Below are 23,168 nucleotides of genomic sequence, written 5' to 3'. Positions count from 1 at the left end.
GCTCCTCCAACCTCTTTCTTCTATTTGAAGTGGGTCTGGCTATTCTGAGCCCCTTACTTTTCCATGTAAATCTGATGATGGGCTTTTCCATTTCTGCAAAGAAGTATGTTAGAATTTTTGTTAGGATTACATTGACTCTGCAAAATCACTTTGGGTAGAATTAACCTCTTAGCAATACTTAATCTTCCAGTCCACGAACATGGAATGTCCTTCCATTTATTTAGGACTTCTTTAATTTCTTTCAGTAATGTTTTGTAGTTTCCTATGTGCAAGCATTCTTGGTTAAGCTTAATCCTGTTATTTGATTCTTTTATTTTTCAATGTAAATGGAATTTTTCTTGATTTCCTCTTCAGATTAGAGTGTATTAATAGTGTGATTTCCTCTTCATTAGTAGTGTATAGAAACACCACTTTTTTTGTGGATGATCTTGTACCTCACCACTTTGCTAAATTTATTAACTCTAATAGCTTCGTTGCGTACTTTTCAGGATTTTCTATATATATAATCATGTCATCTGCAAATAGAGAAAGTTTTACTTCTTTCTTTCTAATTTGGATGCCTTTTATTTCTTTTTCTTGCCGAACCACTCTAGCTAGAACTTGTACCGTGTTGAGTAACAGTGGTCACAGGGAGCATTCTGGTCTTATTCCTGATCTTAAAGGGAAAGCTTTGTGAGCAGGTGTGGCTCAAATGGTTGACCTGCTTTCCACATGGGAGGTCCTGGGTTTGATCCCCGGTGTCTCCCAAAAAACAAAAAACAAACCACAAGCCAACAAATGAATAAACCAATCAAGGGAGCTGATGTGGCTCAGCGGTTGAGCACCGGCTTCCCACATACAAGATCTTAGGCTCAACAGCCGGGCCTGGTCCCTAAGAAAAAAGGGAAAGCTTTCAGTCTCTCACCATTAATTGGGATGTTAGCTGTGGGGTTTTCATATATGCCCTTTATCACATTGAGGAAGTTTCCTTCTATCTTCTATTCTTAGTTTTCTGAAACCTTTTGGTGGTGGCAGTATATTTTGTTCTGCTTATCTGTGTGCTTGAAGAGGGCAGAGGAAAACCAAGTTCCCTGGGTCTGCTGTGTCAGTGGAAGTCCACCTCTTCTTCCATTCACCACCAAATGACCCGTGCCCCACCTGGTTTTAACGCAGACACAGGCTTGTTTCAAAATGCCCTTACAGAGGAGATAGGAGAGAGGGGAAATACCAGCAAGAGAGAGCGAGGATGAATAGTGATGCAGCAACACATGAGCTAGAGACCTCAGAGGCAGTCTCTCAGAGATGGATTTGGGGAGATGGGTTTGGGATCACAGAAGGATCTATTAATTTGGCAGCTCAGATGATGTGATTTGAGAGGCAGCTCCAAAGAGTTGAGAGCGTATGTCAGCCTCTATTTATCTTTTTGCAGCTGAAGCATGACCACACACAAATCAAGTCTGGGGTTGCAGTAGTGAGCACAGGGTCTGGACAGGGGAGGCCCTTTCTCCAAGCTGGGCGGTGCACACTGAAACCTGCGGCTCTACCAGGAAGGACAGAAAGAGGACATTGGAGGGGGGTGCTTCACTGGGAGAGAAGGCATCAATCTCTTGTAAAATGGACGCCTTCTCGCTTCCGATATCCAATCAAGCAGAGGAGCCAGCAGAGGCTGCCTGTCGCCGAGCTGCCACCACGCGGGACTCACTGCTGAGTAATTGCTTGGTACTTCGAGTCCGGGACCGGGGCTCATCAAGCAATATTTCACTTGAGAGATACTGAGCCCTCAGCACAAGGAAGAAATATGATTGTTAAACAGGCAGCTAATGGTCCACCATTTATCTGATGGCAAATCAGGGAGGTTCATTAGGCTGACCAGCCCAGCCTTAGAAGAGGAATGCAGAATTAGCTGGGGGAGGAAAAAGGTAAGAAGGAAATTAGACAAGGACAGGATCCCTCTTTGCTTCTGCAAAATTGAAGGGAAAGAATTGGAAGTTTGCTTTGTTTTCTGCTCCTTAGAATTTTTTACTCCGCAGCAACCGACTTCCAGCCAGAATCCCCAGTACGTTCATCTGACAAGCTACCCCAAGATCAGCAACTTCTGTTGTTAAATTCCCACCTCGCCCACCCCCCAAACCCAGAAAGCTACTTTGCAAAAGCCTACACAATCAACTCAACCTCCGGGTAATCAGAAAATCAAGAACAACTTCACCCTCATCAGGAAAAAGGCAGGAACCCCTGCCCTGGGAAATCTATATGGAAATTCAGACAGATCTGAGTCTTTCCTGGTGAATGTTTCTGGTCTCCAGCCAGGGCCCTCGCTGAGATAAGGCAGTGCTGGCTGCTGACTGCAGGAAGTATAAGGGTCAGGGTTTCTGCTTGGCCGGAGAGGGGGAAGAAGGGTCCGGGTTGCTTCCCAAAGCCATATCAAGACGATTTCTGCTTTATCTTACGGTGCCGCAGCCTACGGCTCGCTTTTCAACCCTTAAAATTGTGACGGACACACTTGAGGGAGGGAGGAGATTCAACTCAAGTGGAGCTGGAGCATGTGACTAATATCTTGGGCTGAATGTTCTAAGGTGGTGTTTGGAACCTGACTTGCCATGGATGTGTCACCTAAGAGAAGCTGAGCGGCTGTCTCAGACCACAAGCTGGGGACTAAAGCAACAGAAGATTGTGCTTTCACTGTTCCGGAAGCCAGAAGGGCAACATCAAGGCGTCAGCAGGGCCTGGCTGCCCCTGAAAGCTGGAGGGAAGACTCTTCCCTGGCCTCTTCCAGCTTCCGCCGGTTGCCGCCCATGCTGGGCGTTCCTTGGCTTGCGGGCGCATCGCTCCAGCCTCGGCCTCCACCTTCACGTGGCCTCTTGCCACCGCAGAAGGACACTAGTCGTATTGGATTTAGGGCCTGCCCTACTCCAGTACGATATGGCCCCATCTTAACCTGACTACACCTGCAAAGACCCCATTTCCAAACAAGATTGCCTTCACAGGTGCCGGGGGCTAGGACTTCAACATAACTTTTGGGGAACACAATTCAACCCAGTATCCAAGCCGTGGCACTTACTAACATTTTCATCCAGGAGTGAGAGAGGACGAATCCCCCCAACCCAGGTAGTTTATTTAAAAAAAAAAAAAAAGATTTATTTTTTTAATTTATCCCCCTCCCCCCGACAGTTGTCTCCTCTCTGTGTCCATTGGCTGTGTGTTCTTCTGTGTCTGCTTCTATTCTTGTCAGCAGCACAGGGAACCTGTGTCTCTTTTTGTTGTGTCATCTTGCTGTGTCAGCTCTCCGTGTGGGCGGCGCCATTCCTGGGCAGGCTGCACTTTCTTTCGCGCTGGGCGGCTCTCCTTATGGGGCGCACTCCTTGCGCATGGGGCTCCCCTATGCGGGGGGCACCCCTACGTGGCAGGGCACTCCTTGCGCGCATCAGCACTGAGCGTGGGCCAGCTCCACACGGGTCAAGGAGGCCCGGGGTTTGAACCGCTGACCTCCCATGTGGTAGACGGACACTATCCATTGAGCCAAGTCCGCTTCCCTGGCCCAGGTAGTTTAAAGGGCAGGGGAAGGCAACAAGAAAGCCACACTTTGTTAATGTCATGAGTCAACAGGCAGTTATGGTGCGAAACGGGTCTGGGGAGATGAACATCAAATGCTAGGGGTGGTTACTGGGGGCTGGGGAAGGTTTTTATCGGTCTTTACATTATGCCTTGTGTTTTTCTTGACTTTCTAATTTTTCCACTGTGGATTTGAATTATGTCTGTAATCGGGAAAAATACTTTTTTTTTTTGGAATGCGTGCAGAGTAGGGAACTGTTTTTGCAGCCGGGTCCTGGAGTCTTGTTTTATTTTTCTTTCATTGCTTTCTTTCTCTTTCTTTTACTTTTATTTTTTATTATTTTTGAAGTCTTGTTTTGGAACAGACAAAGCCTGCTTTCCATCCTGCCCCGCTTCCCCTGGGTGAACCCCTCGGGGAGGCCATGGGTTCCAGGACTGGCTCTCCCGGGTTTCTCGCTTCTGGGTCTGATTTGTTCCCTTGCCTGTGGACCCCTTCGCTGAGATGGAAGGTCGGTTTCAGCAGTTTGAGGCGGGAAATGTTGACATCCTGCTCAAGTCTGGGGGAGAAGCAGAAATAAACAAAACCTTTGTCTCCGAAATTTCTGGAAGGCTCTGGGTTGGTTGCAGTGCCTGGACCCATTTGTGTGGGCTCTTCAAAGCCCCCTCCTCCATCACGGCCAGGGTGACTTCTAGAATAATTACTCCATAATTAATATTGTCCTTTTCTGTAATGGCTTCTCGGTCACTCATGAGGCTGGTTGAACTGTTCTCCTGGAAACAAAGGACCCATCCTGAGGTGCTGGGGCCTGCGATAATTTCTTCCCCGGATCTGTCTGTGTGGAGACGGGTTCACTGAACGGCACCTCTGATGAATTCCTTTTCATGATCACGAAAGCTTGGGGGGGCGGTTGCCATAGCAACCAGGGATGAGGCACGCTGCTAATTTGTAGAAGAGCAGTGATGGATGCCTTTGACCCCGGGCAGGAAGCGGAGGATGGCACCCCTGTGTCTCTCGTGCTCTCTTGCAGTCATCCCAGAGGGAGGGGAAACGGCCCTCTGTGGTCAGTGCCAGCGCGGTCTAGGCACCTGCCCCAAACCTGGTGTGACCACGTTCCCCGCTCCCGGTTCTTTCCAAATGTGTTTCCACAATGCGTCCCGCTCCCAGCACTCCTGGGAGAGAGCGTGCTTTCACAGGCCATGTGCTTGAAGAAATAGCCACCAACCCCAAAGAACACCGCGGAAATGGCCTCTTAAAGCAAACAGCTCCCCAAGGCAAGGGCTGGTGAGCAGGGTGGAATGGGGGGTCTCCAAGCGGCATCCTGATTTATCGGCGTCCCTGAATTCACAGCCCTGCAAAGAAGGGTGGTGAATTTCCTCTGATCTGAGGATGAGGCAAAAGAAAAAAACTGTGAAGAAAAAGATTAGGGTTAGAGATGGGAAAAACCTTCCCGCCTGGGATAGCTGCTGGGAGCTGGACCTGCGAGCCAGGAAAGCTGGGCGGCGCCTTTCCCTGCAGATTCTGAAACAGAGAAGTGCCCGGGGGCTAGAACCCCCTCCCCTCGTCCGTGAACCCGCAGAAGGAGCTGCACTCTTGGGTCGATACGTCAACAGCTCTGCCGCCACCTGCCAGCGGAGACCGCAGAGGCCAAGGAACGCCAGGGGGGCCCTGGGAGGCAGGGGGGGCTGCCTCCTCTGCCCTAATTCCAGCTCGTTCTCCTTCCATATCCGTCTTTGGCGCTGTCCCAGGCTGATCAGAACCCCGCACGCCATCAGCTCACCGCACCCCAGGAGCGCACCTGCAGCTGGAGAAACTCAATTAAACCGCCCCGTCACCCGAGGGCCGCCCTGCCCGGCGCAGCACCGGGGGGGGGTCGGGGCAGCACTCCCACCCTCTGTCTGCACAACAGTCCTATGAGGTAGGTGCCGTTACTCCACTTGACAAGGGGGGAAACTGAGCCTCAGACAGGTGACAGCCAAGAAGTGGCAGAGCCGGGAGTTAGCCCGGGGCCTCTGATTGCAAAGCCGGTGCCTCCTGCTGCGGTGGAAGGCTGGCCCTCTGCCACCCCGGGGCCTTTAGACTCCAACCCTGTCTGGGATTTTCTCCAGCAGAACCCTGGCTTGGGCAGTTCCAGAGAATGGGAAGACTCGGTTTGAATCCCGGATTATCAGTGACCAGCTGTGGGGCCTGGGACTCGTTCCCTAGCCTCTCTGAGTTTCTGTTTCCTCATTTCTAAAATGGCAGTGGCCAGGGTGGCCGCGGGCACACAGGGTGCCTTTGGGCAAATTGAAAACGGCCTCCGGACCCCTGCCCTGGTAGAGCCCAGGCTGGATTTTAGCACCTGCTCGCCATTATGGCTGTTTGCTCTTGTGCAGTGAACACCTGCACAGCTGTACGCGGCGACCTTAGGGTTGCAGAGAAGTTAGAGTGCAATAATATGTGTAAAAAGTTTGGCGCAAAAGAAGCGCCCAACGAGTGGTGGCGAGAACAATAGACTGCAGGTCGGCAGAAGCAACTTCGAGCAGGAGCTGCGGCTGGAACACTTGGAGCTCCCTCGGTCTCCAAAGTTCCAAGCCCCGTGGGACCTGCCCGTGTTTGGCCATGCCTCTGGTCAGGGTGGAGAGAGACAAGAGAAGACGGGGGAAGGTGGGGGCTTCCCAATGACGGAGCCCCTTCCCAGCCACCCCAGAGCCAGCCCGACAGACAGGCCCCCCTTCTGCGGCCAACCCTGCCTGCCCGTTCATGGCCACCTCGGCAGACCCTGCGGCAGGACACGGTCAGGGGACCCACAAAGCCTCGGCCCCCAGCTCGGGCCTTGGGGTCGGGGCTCCACCTTCCTGCCTGGCTCAGAGGCTGCAAACCTGAATCTAATTCATTCTGTTTTGTGTGTTTTTTTAAGATGTATTTATTTCTCTCCCCTTCTTCCCCGTTTCTGCTCTCTGTCCATTTGCTGTGTGTTCTTCTGCGTCCGCTCGCAGTATCTGGCAGAACTGGGAAACTGCGTCTTTTTGTTGCGTCACCTTGCTGTGTCAGCTCTCCGTGTGTGTGGCGCCACTCTTGGGCGGGCTGCTTTTTTTTTTTCACGCGGGGCGACTCTCCTTGTGCATGGGGCACCCCTACGCGGGGACACCCCTGCGTGGCACTCCACTCCTTGCGTGCGGCAGCACTACGCGTGGCCCAGCTCACTACACAGGTCAGGAGGCCCTGGGGATTGAACCCTGGGCCCTCCATATGATAGGCAGACTGCCCATCAGTTGAGCCACGTCAAATTCCCTTTTTCATTCTAGAATTCAGCAGAAGGCTGGAGCCAGTCACGGGGTCAGTTGGCAGAGTAATAACCGCCCCCCAAGATGGCCACGGCCGGATCCCGGAACTCACGGATGCGACATTCCATGGCAAAAGGGACTTGGCAGAGGGGATTTAGTTAAGGGTCTTGAGATGGGCAGATGGCTCTGGCTTCCCCAGGTGGGCCCAATGTCATCACAGCGTCCCTGAAGGGGAAGAGGGCGGCGGGAGGGTTGGAACCAGAGCGACGACTCATGAGAAAGACTCGCCTGGCCTTGGCAGCTTTGAAGACGGAGAAGGCGGCCCGTGGGTGGCCTCTGGAAACTGGAAAAGGCAGAGACGGGTTCTCCAGGGCCCCCAGGAAGGAAGGTAGCCCTCGGGACCTGGGCCGGGTCTCTAACTTACGGACCTATAAGGTAATGCATTTTTGTGGTTGAGGCCGCCACGTTCATGGTGATTTGCTACAGCCCCTCGTGGGAGACACAGGGTATATTTTTTGAGGCTCTTGAGAGTCTCAGCTAAAACTCCTGTCCCTTGAAAGAAAGAGAAGAGAGAGTCTGAAAGAACAAAGTCATGGGCGATGGGCAGGTACCCGTGGAATTCCTCTTCCTTTGCTCTCTCCTTCCTCCCCGCTCCCTCCCCTACCTCTCCAAGGAATGGACGCACCCTGAGCCCGTCCACCAGCATCTGGCTGGAGCTGGGCTCCAAACACCAGGCTCCTGTCTCCTGCCGAAAGGGTCAGACCTACAGACAACAAAGGGTTGCGGGTGGTGATGAAAGGACTGTCAGAGCCCATTGGGGGGCAGCGGGGCCAGCGGCTCCTTCCTTGTGTGTCCAGGGGTTTCCAGGCAGAGGCAACTGAGCAAACCTGGAGCCTCGAGAGCTTGGTGCTTTGGGGAAGCTTCTGGAATTGCAGTGGGGCTGGAGTCCAGGGGAGGAGGGCTATGAGAGATTAGACAGGACCAGACAGAATCCTTGTAGGTCACTGGAGGTGGGGCAGATGTGGACTTGCTCCTCGGGCACATCCAGCCCTAACTTTTGTGAGCTCTAGGACAAGTGTCCAAGGGTGGCAGACACTCCGCATGCCATGTGTGAATACTGAAAATTTTAGGTCGCGCCAACAGATCCTTAAAATATGTTCTATTCTTTCTATCCTCCTACTTGATGGTATACCTTTATTTCACCTTGAAAGCCAGGTTGAAATTTAGAATTCTTGGACTCATTGAAGAAATACCAACATCATTCTTCCCAGGTTTTCTAAAACCATTGCAATTTCAACTATTATATTAAGGGTTATATATTTTTGCAGGATTTTCAATGTCTGCTCATGAGATGTAATTCTCTTCAATTAAAGTGAGGTGTTAAATGCATAATGAAATGTGACAACATCTACGTCTGTCTCCTGTCTTGGCACCATTCCAGGGACTCGTGGTTACCTCAAGTGACGGGGTGGGGTGCGGGGGTCTCTGCGGGTATTAGGAGCCACGTGCAAAGGAGCCAGGGGTGCAGAAACAGCTGAACCCCCAAGGCTCGGAAGGGCTGAAGCAGGCGGACCACGTGGTACAGACCTAGATTTGGGCGTGTTTTTCATTTAAATTCATTTTCAAGTCAAAGGGGAGGGGGGTATCCACTTCCCTATTTTTGGTTAAAAAATACAGGTTTCTTGTTTGTTGTTTTGTTTTGTTTTCTGCCTGGTCCCTGCCTTCCCCAAGATGAACTTGTCTTGATGTCTCTTTTACAGCTGACCCAGCAGAGCTCAAATCCCTCCCCTACGCCCAGGAATTCTGGTTGCTTTGCCCCCAACATGCCCAAGAGGACACAGCTACGTGGCCGCTGCAGGGCCCGCTACCCACCCACCCCCAGCAAGGCGGGCAGTGGGGCCTCTTTTTCCAGCCGCCCCAGGAAGGTCTGGGCTGTTTGAAAATGATTGACTGGTGATTCGTCAACTTGAACTGTCGAATCAAAAGCCCTTGCTGAGCACACATTTGGGAGCACGTGTCCAGGTTCAGCACAGGGGAGGAGAAAGGCCCTCGGGAACTAACCCAGCGAGTTGCTCTCAGAAGGGACATCTTGTAGTGAAAGAGTGATTGGGTCGTCATGGTTCGATTGGACACAAAAAAGAAAGAAAGTTTAGTTAGACCTACGTGTCCCACCCGATCAGGCCAGGGATGCGAGATGCTTCAGGGCTCTGCCCCCACCGCCACACTAACAGCCCACACAACCAGTAAGAACAATCAGAACATCTTTCTCAAAGCTCCATAAAAGAGTTGAAGGCACATGATTTTCTGAAAACCTACCACTTCTCTAATTAAAAAATATATATATGGGGAAGTGGACGTGGCTCAACTGATAGAGCATCCGCCTCCCACATGGGAGGTCCAGGGTTCAAACCCAGGGCCTCCTTGACCCGTGGTGAGCTGGCCCACACGCAGTGCCGATGCCACACGCAAGTAGTGTCGCGTGTGGGTCCTGCATGTGCAAGGAGTGTGCCCTGCAAAGAGAGCCGCCCTGCGTGAAAAAAGCACAGCCTGCCCGGGAGTGGCACCACACACATGGAGCGCTGATGCAGCAAGATGGCACAACGAAAAAGAGACCCAGTCTCCCAATGCTGCAGGATAATGCAAGTGGATGCAGAAGAACATACAGCAAATGAACACAGCAGACAACAGGGGGGAAGGGGAGAGGAATAAATAAAATACATCGTTTTTAAAAATTAATTAATTAAATTTTAAAAAATATATGAAAGGCTTTCAGAAACAGGGCAAGAGAGGAACCAAGGGAAAGCTCCTTAAAGGGGTCGGATAGTGTGGTGCCCTGGCTGGCTGCACCTCTGCTGCTCGCTGACTCTGCACAGCACCAATCCACGCTTGGAAGGCCGAGCCCGGGTCCCGGTTCTGGAGGGAGTAGACCAGGTCTCTGCACATACTGGGAGCACCTATGTCCGTTCCAGTCAGTCTGGTGGTGGCCTGAGGGACTCGCCCTCCCAGAACTCACTCATGTTAAAAGGCAGCTCATGGAACTCTCCTGCAGAACGCTGTGGGAGGCTGGTTAAGTGGCTGGCCGGGGCAGGGTTTGCTGGGTTTTCCTAGGGAAAAGGGGACATTTGTATCCATGTAAATGGGAATTCCCAGGGCTACAGGTACATGTCCAAGAGAAGAGGCCTATGGGAAAGGACCTGGGAGGTCCTTACACTTTGGCCTGGAGATATTTTCCAAACTCATCGTATGGATATACCCTAAAAGAGAACACTTCCATAGGTCAGTCTGCAAATATTGTTCCCTTCCCCACCCCCCGCCGCCCCTTTCTTTTGTTAGCTCCTGGCATTCAAGGAAAGCTCTGTCATACACCAGCTGGATACAAACTTAAGAAACAGTAGCCTCAGAGTCTAAATTCCAGCAAAAATGCATTAAAATATCAAAATGTCCACATTTCAACAAAAGATTACAAAGCACCCAAAGAAACAGGAAGTAATGGCATAGGCAAAAGAGAAAATTAAAGTATTAGAAACCACTAATGAGGAAGACCAGACCTGGAACATACCAGACAAAGATTTTTTAAATCATGGTCCAAAATAGGCTCAGGGAACTAAAGAAAAACATGGACAAAGTGCTAAAGGAAAGATTCTCTATTACAAGGTGTTAAGAATATGGTGATACATGGGAAAAATCCAAATACTAATGTAACTTATGGACTACAGTTAATGGTAATATTATAATATTTTTGTTACAGAGACAAAGAAGGTACTATATCAATGCTAAGGGTGATTGAAAAAAGGAATATGGTAATTTTTTATGAGATGAATATGAATATGATCGAGTTTTGTGGGTTTTTGTTGTTGTTTTTTTTCATTTTCTTCATTAACAAGGAGACTTTGGTTATGTCATTTAACCAATCCATGGTCATTTATTCATCTTTTAGAACCCAAGAGGAAAATTTGAGTTTGTTTTTAGGATTAAATAAGAAAATAAGATACATGTTCCTGGACAGGCTTTTTTAAAGTAATGCTGATATAATTTGTTAAGCTGCCCTCATCTGTTATTTTATTTTTTAAAGTTGAAGTAACGTTTAAAATAAAAGCTAAAGGAAATCAGGAAAAGGATAGACAAAACTCGAGGAGAATATCTGTAGAAAGATAGAAATTATAAAAAGGGAGACTTCCGGCAAGATGGTGGCTGAGTGAGCTTGCCTTGCCGTCTCTCCTGGGAAGAGGCAGCTGGGCACCGCTGGAGGTTCTCTGGGACCAGGCTTTTTCAGGATTTTTTCAGGGCAGGAAGTGTCTGGACATCGATTTGGTGGGAAGGTAATGGAAAGGACTGGTCTATAAGATATAAATTGGGACTTTTCAGGAGGGGGAGGCAAGATGGCGGCTGAGTGAACTTCCCGGTTACTAGCTCCTGGGGGGAATCGGCTGGGAGGCGTCGGAGACTCTTTGGGACCGGCTGTTTCGGGATTTTTCCTGGTCCGGAGGTGTCTGGACATCGATTTGGAGGGAAGGTAACAGAGAGGATCCATCTGTGAAATATACACGGAGATCCCAGCTACGTGTGGAGGATTCCCTCCTTGGGTAGGTGGAGCCGAGGCAGCTAGCACCGCGCGGAGCCCCGGCGGGCGGCGGCCAGGGTAGCCGAGTCCGGCCGAGCCCGGCTGAGCCGCGGCGGGCGGAGGGGCAGAGCCCACCTGAGCTCAGCCGAGCCCAGCCGCGCCGCGCCGGGCGGCGAGCGGGAGAGCCGAGCCGCGCTGCGCTGCGCCGCGCCGGGCGGCAGACGGGAAAGCCGAGCCCAGCCGAGCCCAGCCGAGCCGCGGCGGGCGGCGGGCGGGGGACCGGAGCCCAGCTGAGCCCAGCCGAGCCTGGCGGCGGGGTTTCTGTTCTTTGGTTTTTTTTGTTGTTGTTGTTGTTCTTTTTTTTTTTTTTTCAATCCTCTCTTTCTTGTCCCCAATATTCTTCTTATACTATTTTACCTTAACAATACAATAGGTCCTACAGGAAATACCTCACATTTGCTGGGTTTCCTCACCCTCCACTGCCTCATTTCTCTGTGAATAGATTTAGCCTATCTACACTATCCCCTTTCCCCTACAACTTGATATCCTCCACCATCTGCTATCTCTCCTATATTCCATCTCCCTTTCTTTGATCCATAAAGTGTCTAACTCTTAATTTCTAATACCTTTGTTTAGTTTTCCATCTGGTATTCGTCCCTGAAACTATTACCTTTCTTTTCTCTTTCCCTATCTCACGAAAACAATAGCTTCTTAGTACGTACCACATTCCTCCCATATTCAGTCGTCTACCTCATTATAGGTACTTTCCTACTACTATAACTCTACACAATTTACATGATCTAACCTCCATCCTCCCAGAACTCATATTATTGCTTTGTAAACATATATCACCAATACTACTTCACACTTTTTCCTTCCTTACACAATTGACTTTCCCCAGCACTAATACTTTCCTTTAAAGTGAGCTTAACTAGCAATAAGAAATTGGAATAAGAAGAACAAAGTGACAAAGAGAAGATATAACACTTACGCAAAAACAACAGCTAATTAATCTCCAAGACTAGACAAAGAAGCTAAGGAACTGATTAAACCCGTCAAGAAAAAATGTTGACAAGACAGCAACAAAAATCTACAAACCAAACCAGTAATCAGGAAAACATGGCTGAATCCAATCAACAAACTGAAAATCAGGAAGGGGGGCACAACTTCGCACAAGCAATGAAAGATCTCAGAACATTTATCACCGACAAATTTGATGAAGTAATGAAAGAGGTTAACAGCGTGAAGACAACACTTGGAGGGGAAATTGCAGACATGCGCAAAAAAATAACAGATATGATGGAAATGAACACCACAATTCAAGAAATCAAAAATACACTTGCAGCAAATATCAGCAGACTAGAAGAGGCAGAGCAGAGAATTAGTGATGTGGAAGACAGTGCATTGGAAATCAAACAGATAGTAGAAGTGGTCAATAAAAAGGTAGAAAAAATCCAGATAGGACTTAGGGACCTGAATGATAACGCAAAACGCTCAAACATACGTATTATAGGCATTCCAGAAGGAGAAGAGAAGGGAAAGGGGTCAGAAGGAGTGTTGCAGGAAATAATGAATGAAAACTTCCCAAATCTACTGAAAGAGACAGATGTACATATCCAAGAAGCACAGCGCACTCCAATGGTCATAAACCCCAACAGGCCCACCCCAAGACATATACTTGTCAAATTATCCAATGCTCAAGACAAAGAAAAAATTCTAAAAGCAGCAAGAGAAAAGAAAACCATCACATACAAGGGAAATTCCATAAGATTAAGTGCTGATTTCTCATCTGAAACGATGGAGGCAAGAAGGCAGTGGTATGATATAGTCAAGGTACTAAAGGAAAAAAATTTCCAACCAAGAATACTCTATCCAGCTAAACTAGCATTCAAAAATGATGGAGAGTTCAAAATATTCACAGATAAACAGAAACTGAAAGAGTATATCAACAAGAAACCTCCCCTTCAAGAAATTCTTAAGGGAATTCTGCAGGAAGAAAGGAAAAAACAGGACAGTCAGAGATGGAGGAGAGTGTAAAAGCAACAAGAAAGACAAAAATAGAAGGGGAAAATAAAATAATACAAACAAAATATAACAAACACAAATCCAACCAAAATATGGCTACCATAAATAACTCTCTAAACGTAATAACACTGAATGTCAACGGATTAAACTCACCTATCAAAAGATTCAGACTGGGACACTGGATAAGGAAATACGACCCATCTATATGCTGCCTACAAGAGACACATCTTAGACCCAGAGACTCATGGAGGTTGAAAGTGAATGGCTGGAAAACAATCATACAAGCAAACAACAACCAAAAAAAGGCAGGAGTAGCTATATTAATATCAGACAAAATAGACTTTAAATGCGAAACAATTGTGAGAGACAAAGAAGGATACTATATTTTAGTGAAAGGGACAATTTGTCAAGAATATCGAACAATCATAAATATTTATGCTCCTAACAAGGGCGCCTCTAAATATGTGAGGCAAACGCTGGAAAAACTAAGTGAAAGAATAGATGAATCTACAATTATAGTGGGGGATTTTAATACACCACTATCAACTCTGGACAGAACATCTCAAAAGAGAATCACTAAAGAAACAAAACATTTGAACAGTATATTAGAAGAGATGGATCTAATAGACATATATAGATCATTACACCCAAACACAGCAGGATATACATTTTTCTCAAACGCACATGGAACATTCTCCAAGATTGACCATATGCTAGGCCACAAAGAAAGGCTTAATGAATTCAGAAAGATCGAAATCATACAAAACAATATCTCTGACCACAGTGGAGTCAAGCTGGAAATTTGCAAGGGACAGAGACCCAGACTTCACACGACAATTTGGAAATTAAACAGCACACTCTTAGAAAAACAGTGGGTCAAAGAGGAAATCTCAAAAGAAATCAATGACTACCTTGAAACAAATGATAATGATAACACAACATACCAAAATTTATGGGATGCAGCAAAAGCGGTACTGAGAGGGAAATTTATAGCCATAAATTCATATATCAAAAAAGAAGAAAGAGCAGAAATTGAAGAATTAACTGCACATTTGAAGGAATTAGAAAAACAACAACAAAGTAACCCAACAGGAAGAAGAAGGAAGGAAATAACAAAGATAAGAGCAGAACTAAATGAAATAGAAAATAAGAAAGCACTTGAAAAAATAAACAAGACCAAGAGCTGGTTTTTTGAGAAGATCAACAAAATTGACAAACCTTTAGCGAGACTAACAAAGAAAAAAAGAGAAAAGATGCAAATACACAAAATAAGAAATGAGAAAGGTGATATCACCACTGACCCCACAGAAATAAAGACTATCATAAGAGGATACTTTGAAAAACTATATTCCAACAAAAATGACAATTTAGAGGAAATGGACAAATTCCTAGAAATACATAAGCAGCCCATACTGACAAAAGAAGAAATTGATGATCTTAACAAACCAATCACAAGCAAAGAGATAGAATCAGTCATTAAAAATCTCCCAACTAAGAAGAGCCCAGGGCCAGACGGCTTCACAGGTGAATTCTACAAAACATTCCGGAAAGAACTAACACCAATCCTCTTGAAACTATTCCAAAAAATCGAAACAGAAGGAACACTGCCTAATTCCTTCTATGATGCCAACATTACCCTAGTACCAAAGCCAAACAAAGACACCACAAGAAAGGAAAATTACAGACCAATTTCTCTAATGAACCTAGACGCAAAAATACTTAACAAAATACTTGCTAATCGTATTCAACAACACATTAAACGAATTATACACCATGACCAAGTGGGATTTATTCCAGGTATGCAAGGATGGTTCAACATAAGAAAATCAATCAATGTAATACACCATATAAACAGATTGAGAGAAAAAAACCACATGATTATATCTATAGATGCAGAAAAGGCATTTGACAAAATACAGCACCCCTTCCTGATAAAAACACTCCAAAAGATCGGAATACAAGGAAACTTTTTGAACATGATAAAGAGTATATATGAAAAACCTAAAGCCAACATTGTTTACAATGGCGAAATCCTGAAATCCTTCCCTCTAAGATCAGGAACAAGACAAGGATGCCCATTGTCTCCGCTCCTATTTAACATTGTCTTGGAAGTACTGGCTCGAGCACTGAGACAAGAACCAGATATAAAAGGCATTCAAATTGGAAGGGAAGAAGTCAAAATTTCATTATTTGCAGATGACATGATCCTATATATAGAAAACCCTGAGAGATCTACAACAAAGCTCCTAGAACTCATAAATGAGTTTAGCAAAGTCGCAGGTTATAAGATCAATGTGCAAAAATCAGTAGCATTTCTATACACCAATAATGAGCAAGATCAGGAGGAAATCAAGAAACAAATACCATTCACAATAGTAAATAAAAAAATCAAATACTTAGGAATAAATTTAACTAAAGAGGTAAAAAACTTATACATCGAGAACTATACAAGATTGTTCAAGGAAATCAAAGAAGACCTAAATAAATGGAAGAATATTCCCTGTTCATGGATAGGAAGACTGAATATTATTAAGATGTCTATCCTACCAAAACTGATCTACACATTCAACGCAATCCCAATAAAAATCAACACAGCCTTCTTTAAGGAACTAGAAAAACTAACTATGAAATTTATTTGGAATAAAAAGAGGCCCCGAATAGCCAAAGACATATTGAAAAAGAAAAACGAAATAGGAGGAATCACACTTCCTGACTTCAAAACATACTACAAAGCTACAGTAGTGAAAACAGCATGGTACTGGCATAAGGAGAGACACACAGACCAATGGAATCGAATTGAAAGTTCAGATATAGAACCTCATGTATATAGCCATATAATATTCGATAAAGCCACCAAACCCTCACAACTGGGAGAGAATGGCCTATTCAACAAATGGTGCCTGGAGAACTGGATAGCTATATGTAGAAGAATGAAAGAGGATTACCATCTCACACCTTATACAAAGATCAACTCAAGATGGATCAAAGACCTAAATATAAGAGCCAAGACCATAAAGACCTTAGAAAGCAGTGTAGGGAAACATCTACAGGACCTTGTAATAGGAAATGGCTTCATGAATATCACACCAAAAGCACGAGCAGCAAACGAACAAATAGATAAATGGGACTACCTCAAAATTAAAGCCTTCTGCACCTCAAAGGAGTTTGTCAAGAAAGTAAAAAGGGAACCCACACAATGGGAGAAAATATTTGGCAACCATATATCTGATAAGAGACTTATAACTTGCATATATAAAGAACTCATAGATCTCGAAAACAAAAAGATAAACAACCCATTTAAAAAATGGGAAAAAGATTTAAACAGACACTTCTCCAAAGAAGAAATACAAATGGCTAAAAAGCACATGAAAAAATGCTCCAAATCCCTAGCTATCAGGGAAATGCAAATCAAAACTACAATGAGATACCATCTTACTCCCATAAGATTGGCAGCCATGAAAAAAACAGTAGAATACAAATGCTGGAGAGGATGTGAAGAAAGGGGAACACTCATCCATTGCTGGTGGGAATGCAGAAGGATCCAACCATTCTGGAGGACAGTTTGGCAGTTTCTCAAAAAATTATCCATAGATTTGCCATATGACCCAGCAATACCACTGCTGGGTATATACCCATCAGATCTGAAAACAAGGACACAAACCGATATATGTAATATATGTACACCAATGTTCATAGCAGCATTGTTCACCATCGCCAAAAGTTGGAATCAATCCAAAAGTCCATCAACAGATGAGTGGATCAATAAAATGTGGTATATACACACAATGGAATACTACTCAGCTGTAAGAACCAATACACTACAATCGCACGTGATAACATGGATGAACCTTGAGAATCTTATGTTGAGTGAAGCAACCCAGGCATTGAAGGACAAATACTATATGACCTCAATGATATGAAATAAGTTAACTGCCTCAGAGAGCTAGAGTCTGGAAAAGTGGCTTACTAGAAATCGGGGGGTGGAGGAAGGCTGTGAGTTAATGTCTGTAGGGGTGGAATCTGTGATGAGCTGGGGGTAAGTATGAGCACAAAGAAGGGACAAAATGGGGGCAAGGGGTTACCTTCGGGTGGGGTTTTCTGGGTTTGAGGGGGGCTGGGGATGGGAAGAGGGGTAATATGGTCCAAGAAATAGGTGGGAGGGAGGGGCAACATACAAACATGGGAGAGTGCCAGAAGTTCGTTGAGAACTAAATGTTGAGTAAAACGTATCAAAGTATAAGTAGGAGGCTTACCTGGTTAGGATGCTCAGGGGGTATGGTCTGATGCGGGACGGACTCCGGAGGGAATAGCTGAAGGCTCATTTTGCCAAGGTGGGTTCTACCATTGGGTGGGGTGGACCCATATCCTGGGGAAGACTAATGCCGTCGAATAGAGAGAACTGTATCTCTCGTGAGAAAGGACGGCTCCCAGGGCATTAGATTGGCAGGCGTTGTGGGCCCTAAGGGGAGGGGAAAATGGACGTGCAATGGATGGAACAAAGGTAAATAAGGGGGCAAAAGAGGAGTTATGTGAGAGTACACGAGGATGAATATAAAACAGCTAATATTACACCAAAAACATATAGGGGACGACAGACTAATAATGAAAACCATAAGACAAAACATAGGATAACTAAAAAATTTAGAAAACTGTACAACCTAAAGTATGGACCACATAGTAAGCACAAATGTTACCTTGTTTGAAAACTATAGTTTCGGAATCTGTACATCAGTTTCAGGAAATATGATATGAATAAGTTAAAAGATTATTGCTGTGGAAGGGAAAAGGTTTTATGGTGGATCTGGGGAAATACTGTATATTGTATATATGAATTTTGGTGATCTAAGACTCTTCTGAAGCTGACATTATGTTGGGATTCACTTTACGGGAAGTTTTGGATCACAGAGTGGTTCAACAATGGCAGCGGAGGAATACTGATATGGGATGTTATTGACAGGATATATATGGTTGACAGGGAGTTATACAGGGCATATGCCCAGGGTATATGGTAATGTCTATATATACTCATAGTGGAAACAATTAATAACAACAGCTAGGGGGGTACTGGGCTCCTGGCCGGGGGGTCACTGTTGTGGGCCCTGGGAGAGCAGCGGCAATCCTCCAGGTGCAACGGCAAGAACCAGGAAGGAAGGAGGGCCCAACAGTGGGCTCTTGATACTAATGGCTACACTTTTGAGCCTATGCACCTGCAATAAGAACAAGGCCTAGAGTAGCATTGTGCCTGGGGGTTTCCTCCTGACAGCCTTCATGTTACTCAAATGTGGCCACTCTCACAGCCAAACTCAGCGTGTAGATGTGATGCATTCCCCCCAGCGTGGGACACGACACCCGGGGATGAGCCTCCCTGGCACCGAGGGATCACTACCACATACCAGCTGAAGAAGCAACTAGAAAATGACCTTGAATTAAAGATTCAATGCGGAACAGCAGAATATACCTGTCTACATATAATAACATGACTTCGGGAAGCGGTTTGACCTAATGTAAGGGGGAAATGGAAAGGAGAAATGAGATTATAAGGCTGTGAGTCTCTAAAAAAGAGTCTGGAGGTTGTCAGAAGGAATACCCCTATGTACAACTGAACAGAGTCTAAGAGACAGATAAGGTAGATACAACCCCAGGTATTGGTTCTTTTGAGGGATAAAGAGACCCACGGGTTCTATGGTCATGGCAGAAGGGGTTCACTGCCATGACAGAAGGCCCTTATTTGGAGCTGGTGTTTCTGCGTGATGGAAATGGACTCAGAGGGGATCTCTTTTCACAAGACTTGCATGCTACTTTATTGGAATTGTAGTTGGTGCTGGGTTTAAGATATATGTAGGGGATTTGAATCTCTGGACTGATAATATGACACCCAGGCCCAGAGCCTCAACAGACTTCAGCTCCTACACTTTGACTTATTGGACTTACTCCACTCAGCTAACATGGAGTTGAAGAAGGTCAACCACCACAACATGGAGCCTAGAGTGTCTACAACTAGAAGCAGGAAGAGTGCATCCAGTACCCATGTGCAATCTAAGCCCTCACTTGACATAGGTGTGCAATGGACACAACCAATCCAATGTCCACAGAGAAAATGTGGAATGGGTGTGGGAACGGTAGCCATGGGGGCTGCTGGGTGTGGGGAACGGGAGGAAGAGATGAGATGTGGAGGCGTTTTCGGGACGTGGAGTTGTCCTGGATAGTGCTTCACGGACAATTACGGGACACTGTAGATCCCCCCAGGGCCCACTGGATGGAACGTGAGAGAGTCTGGGCTATGATGTGGACCATTGACTATGGGGTGCAGTGATGCTCAGAGATGAACTTACCAGGTGCAATGGATGTATCACGATGATGGGAGAGAGTGTTGCTGTGGGGGGAGTGGGGGGCGGGGGCGGTGGGGTTGAATGGGACCTCATATATTTCTTTTTATTGTAATTAAAAATAATAATAATAAATGAATATTAAAAAAAAAAAAAAAAAAAAAAAAAAAGGAACCACACAAAGCTAAAGACCACAGTAACTGATATTAAAAATTCCCTAGAGGGAAGTGGATGAGGCTCAAGCAATTGGGCTCCCATCTACCATATAGGAAATCCAGGGTTTGATGCCCAGGGCCCCCTGGTGAAGGCAAGCTGGCCTGTGTGGCAAGCTGGCCCATGTGGAGTGCTGACATGTACAGAGTACTCCCTCCATGCAGGAGTGCCGGCCCATGTGGAGAGCTGGTGCAGCAAGATGATCCAACAAAAAGAGACACAGAGGAGAGACAATAAGAGATGCAGCAGATCAGGGAGCTGAGGTGGCGCAAGAAAATGATCTCCTTTCTCCCACTCTGGAAGGTCCCAGGATCGGTTCCTGGAGCCGCCTAATGAGAATACAAGCAGACACAGAAGAACACACAGTGAGTGGACACAGAAAGCAGACAACAGGATGGTGGGAGGGGGAAGAAATAAATAAAATAAATAAATTTTTAAAAAAATTCCCTAGAGGGGTTCAACAGCAGACTGGAGCTGGCAAAAGAAAGAATCAGTAAACTTGAAGATAAGACAATTAGAATCATTGAGTCTGAGGAGCAGAAAGAAGAATGAAGAAAAGTGAACACAGTTTGAGGAACCTAAGAGATACCATCAGGTGTACCAATATACACATAGTGGGTGTCCCAGAAAGAGAAGAAAGGGAGAAAGGAGCAGAGAGAATATTCAAAGAAATAATGGCTTAAAAACTTCCTAAATTTAACAACAGACATGAATGCACACATCCAAGATACTCAAAGAATTCCAACAGGATAAACTCAAATAGACCCACACTGCAGCATATCATAATCAAACTGTAGAATGCCAAAGATAAAGAGAGAATTCTGGAAGCCCCAAGAAAGAAACAATGTGTCACATATAAGGGAACCTCGGTAAGATTAAGTGCCAATTTCTCATTGGAAACCATGGAGACAAGAAGGCAGTGGGATGACATTTAAAGTGAAGAAAGAAAGAAAGAAAGAAAGAAAGAAAGAAAGAAAGAAAGAAAGAAAGAAAGAAAGAAAGAAAGAAAGAAAGAAAGAAAGAAAGAAAGAAAGAAAGAAAGAAAGAAAGAAAGAAAGAAAGAAAGAAAGAAAGAAAGAAAGAAAGAAAGAAAGAAAGAAAGAAAGAAAGAAAGAAAGAAAGAAAGAAAGAAAGAAAGAAAGAAAGAAAGAAAGAAAGAGAGAAAACTCAAAACTCTATATAAGGCAAAATTGTCAAAAATGAGGGAGAGATTAAGACATTCTCAGATAAACCAAAGCTGGGGGAGTTTGCCACCACTAGAACAGCCCTGCAAGAGATGCTGAAAAGAGTTCTGCACGTTGAAAGGAAAGGACAATATACAATAGATTGAAGCTCCACGAAGCAATAAAGCTCTCTGGTGAGGGTAATGACATGGGTAAATATGAATGCTAGTGCTATTGTAGTTTTGGTTTGTAACTCCATTTTTTACTTCTTACAGGGTCTAAAAGGTAAATGCATAAAATGTAATGATAAATCAGTGATTTTGAACTCATAATGTATAAATTTGTAATTTGTGACAAAAACTACATGAAGGTGGGGGGTTGGAGGGGTATAGGATATAGTTTGTTTAAACCATTAAAGGTTAAGTTTGTATCACAGCAAACATGAGTTTTATAGATTTAGAATGTTAAATTTAAGCCCCAATGGTAACTACAAAGAAAATATCAGAGAATATGCAAGCTCACAGAAACAGAAATTAGAGTACAGGTTACCAGGAGAGGGGGTTAAAGAGAAAAAGATGATAATGCATAATGGGTGTAGGTTTTCTGTTTGAGGGGATGGAAAGATTTTAGTCCTGGAAAGTAGTGAAGGTTCTGCAACATTGTAAATGTGAGTAATCCCATTTAACTGTATGCTTGGGAGTGGTAGAGATGGGAAACTTTGTGTTTATGTATGTTCCTACAATTAGAAGAAAAAAGGGAAAGAGCAACTATAGAGGCAATGACAATTAAATGCAATACATGATCCTGGATGGGATCTGGCAGGGGAGGAAAGTAGGCTCAAAGGGACATTATTAAAATGTATGAAAAAAAAATTGAATATAGACTGTTAGAGTTATATCGTTCTTTATCTAGATAGTTGGACTTAAGATAATTATATAAGTGAATATCCTTGTTCATAGGAAATGTACATGGCAGGATTGTGTTCAATCCTTCATGTATTACTAAACTTGTGTGTTCAGGAAGTGGTTTGATAGATAGATAGACAGGCAAACACTCAGGTGGATAAAATGATGTATGTATACATGTATGAATGAAGTAATATGGCAAATGTTGCGGCGGCTTGCTCGGTCGGTAGAGGTGGGGTCTGGCTGCGGACGAGGGGTCGGTCCAGCTCAGGACGAGGGGTCGGTCCCGCTTGGGACGAGGGGTCGGTCCGGCAGCAGACGAGGGATCGGTCTCACAAGGGATTGCGCGGTTCGGCTGACGGGGTCGCCCGGCGAAGCCGGCGACGAGGGGGTCGCCCGGAGAAGCAGGCGACGAACTGGGGACAAGGGAGGCCAGGCCCTTGTCGGGGGCTCTCAGGACTGGAGGGCGCACGGCAGAAGAACTACCACGGAGACAAGATAAACACGCAAGTCCAACTTTATTGAGGGAGAGGCAACAGTTTTATAGGGGCTAGGGAAGGCTGATTGGTCGAAGCCACGCCCTGTTCTGATTGGTTGCCGGAGAAAGGTCAGTGGGCGGTACTGGATGGGGGAGGGGTGGTGATTAGGGATTGGCTGTTGCTGTTGCTGGGGGAAGGGGCAGGGTTTAGGGATTGGTGGCTGCTGTTGCTGGGGTGGAGGGCAGACTGGAGTTCCCCGCCCACGCCTGGCTGTTGCTGCTGTCGGGGGAAGGGAAGAGGGCAGACTGGATTTTTCCGCCTGGCAAAATGTTAGGATTTGGTGGTCAGGATATCTGGGGATGGATGGGGATATTTTGGAGTTCTCTTTATGGGGTTTATATTGTTTCTGTAACTGTCCTGTAGTTTGAAGCTATTTCAAAGTAAAAAGTTAAAAAAAAAAAAAAAAACACAACTCAATGAATTTGTTGAAGAGAAGATGAGTTGAAGGGAGAGTTAGTGAACTGGAAAATAGATCTGAGGAATTTACCAACATAGTGGGTCAAAGAGATGGAAAATATGAAAGAAAGATCCACAGGCATTGAGGATCAAGTAAGGAGGCCAAACTATGTTTAATTGGAGTTCCAGAATGAGGTGATAGAGTCAATAGAGAGACAATATTCTGAGAGATAATGGCAGAGAATTTT

This window comes from Dasypus novemcinctus, chromosome 21 (genome assembly GCF_030445035.2).
Source record: "Dasypus novemcinctus isolate mDasNov1 chromosome 21, mDasNov1.1.hap2, whole genome shotgun sequence".
Classification (NCBI taxonomy): domain Eukaryota; kingdom Metazoa; phylum Chordata; class Mammalia; order Cingulata; family Dasypodidae; genus Dasypus; species Dasypus novemcinctus.
This window is presented reverse-complemented; position numbering follows the sequence as displayed.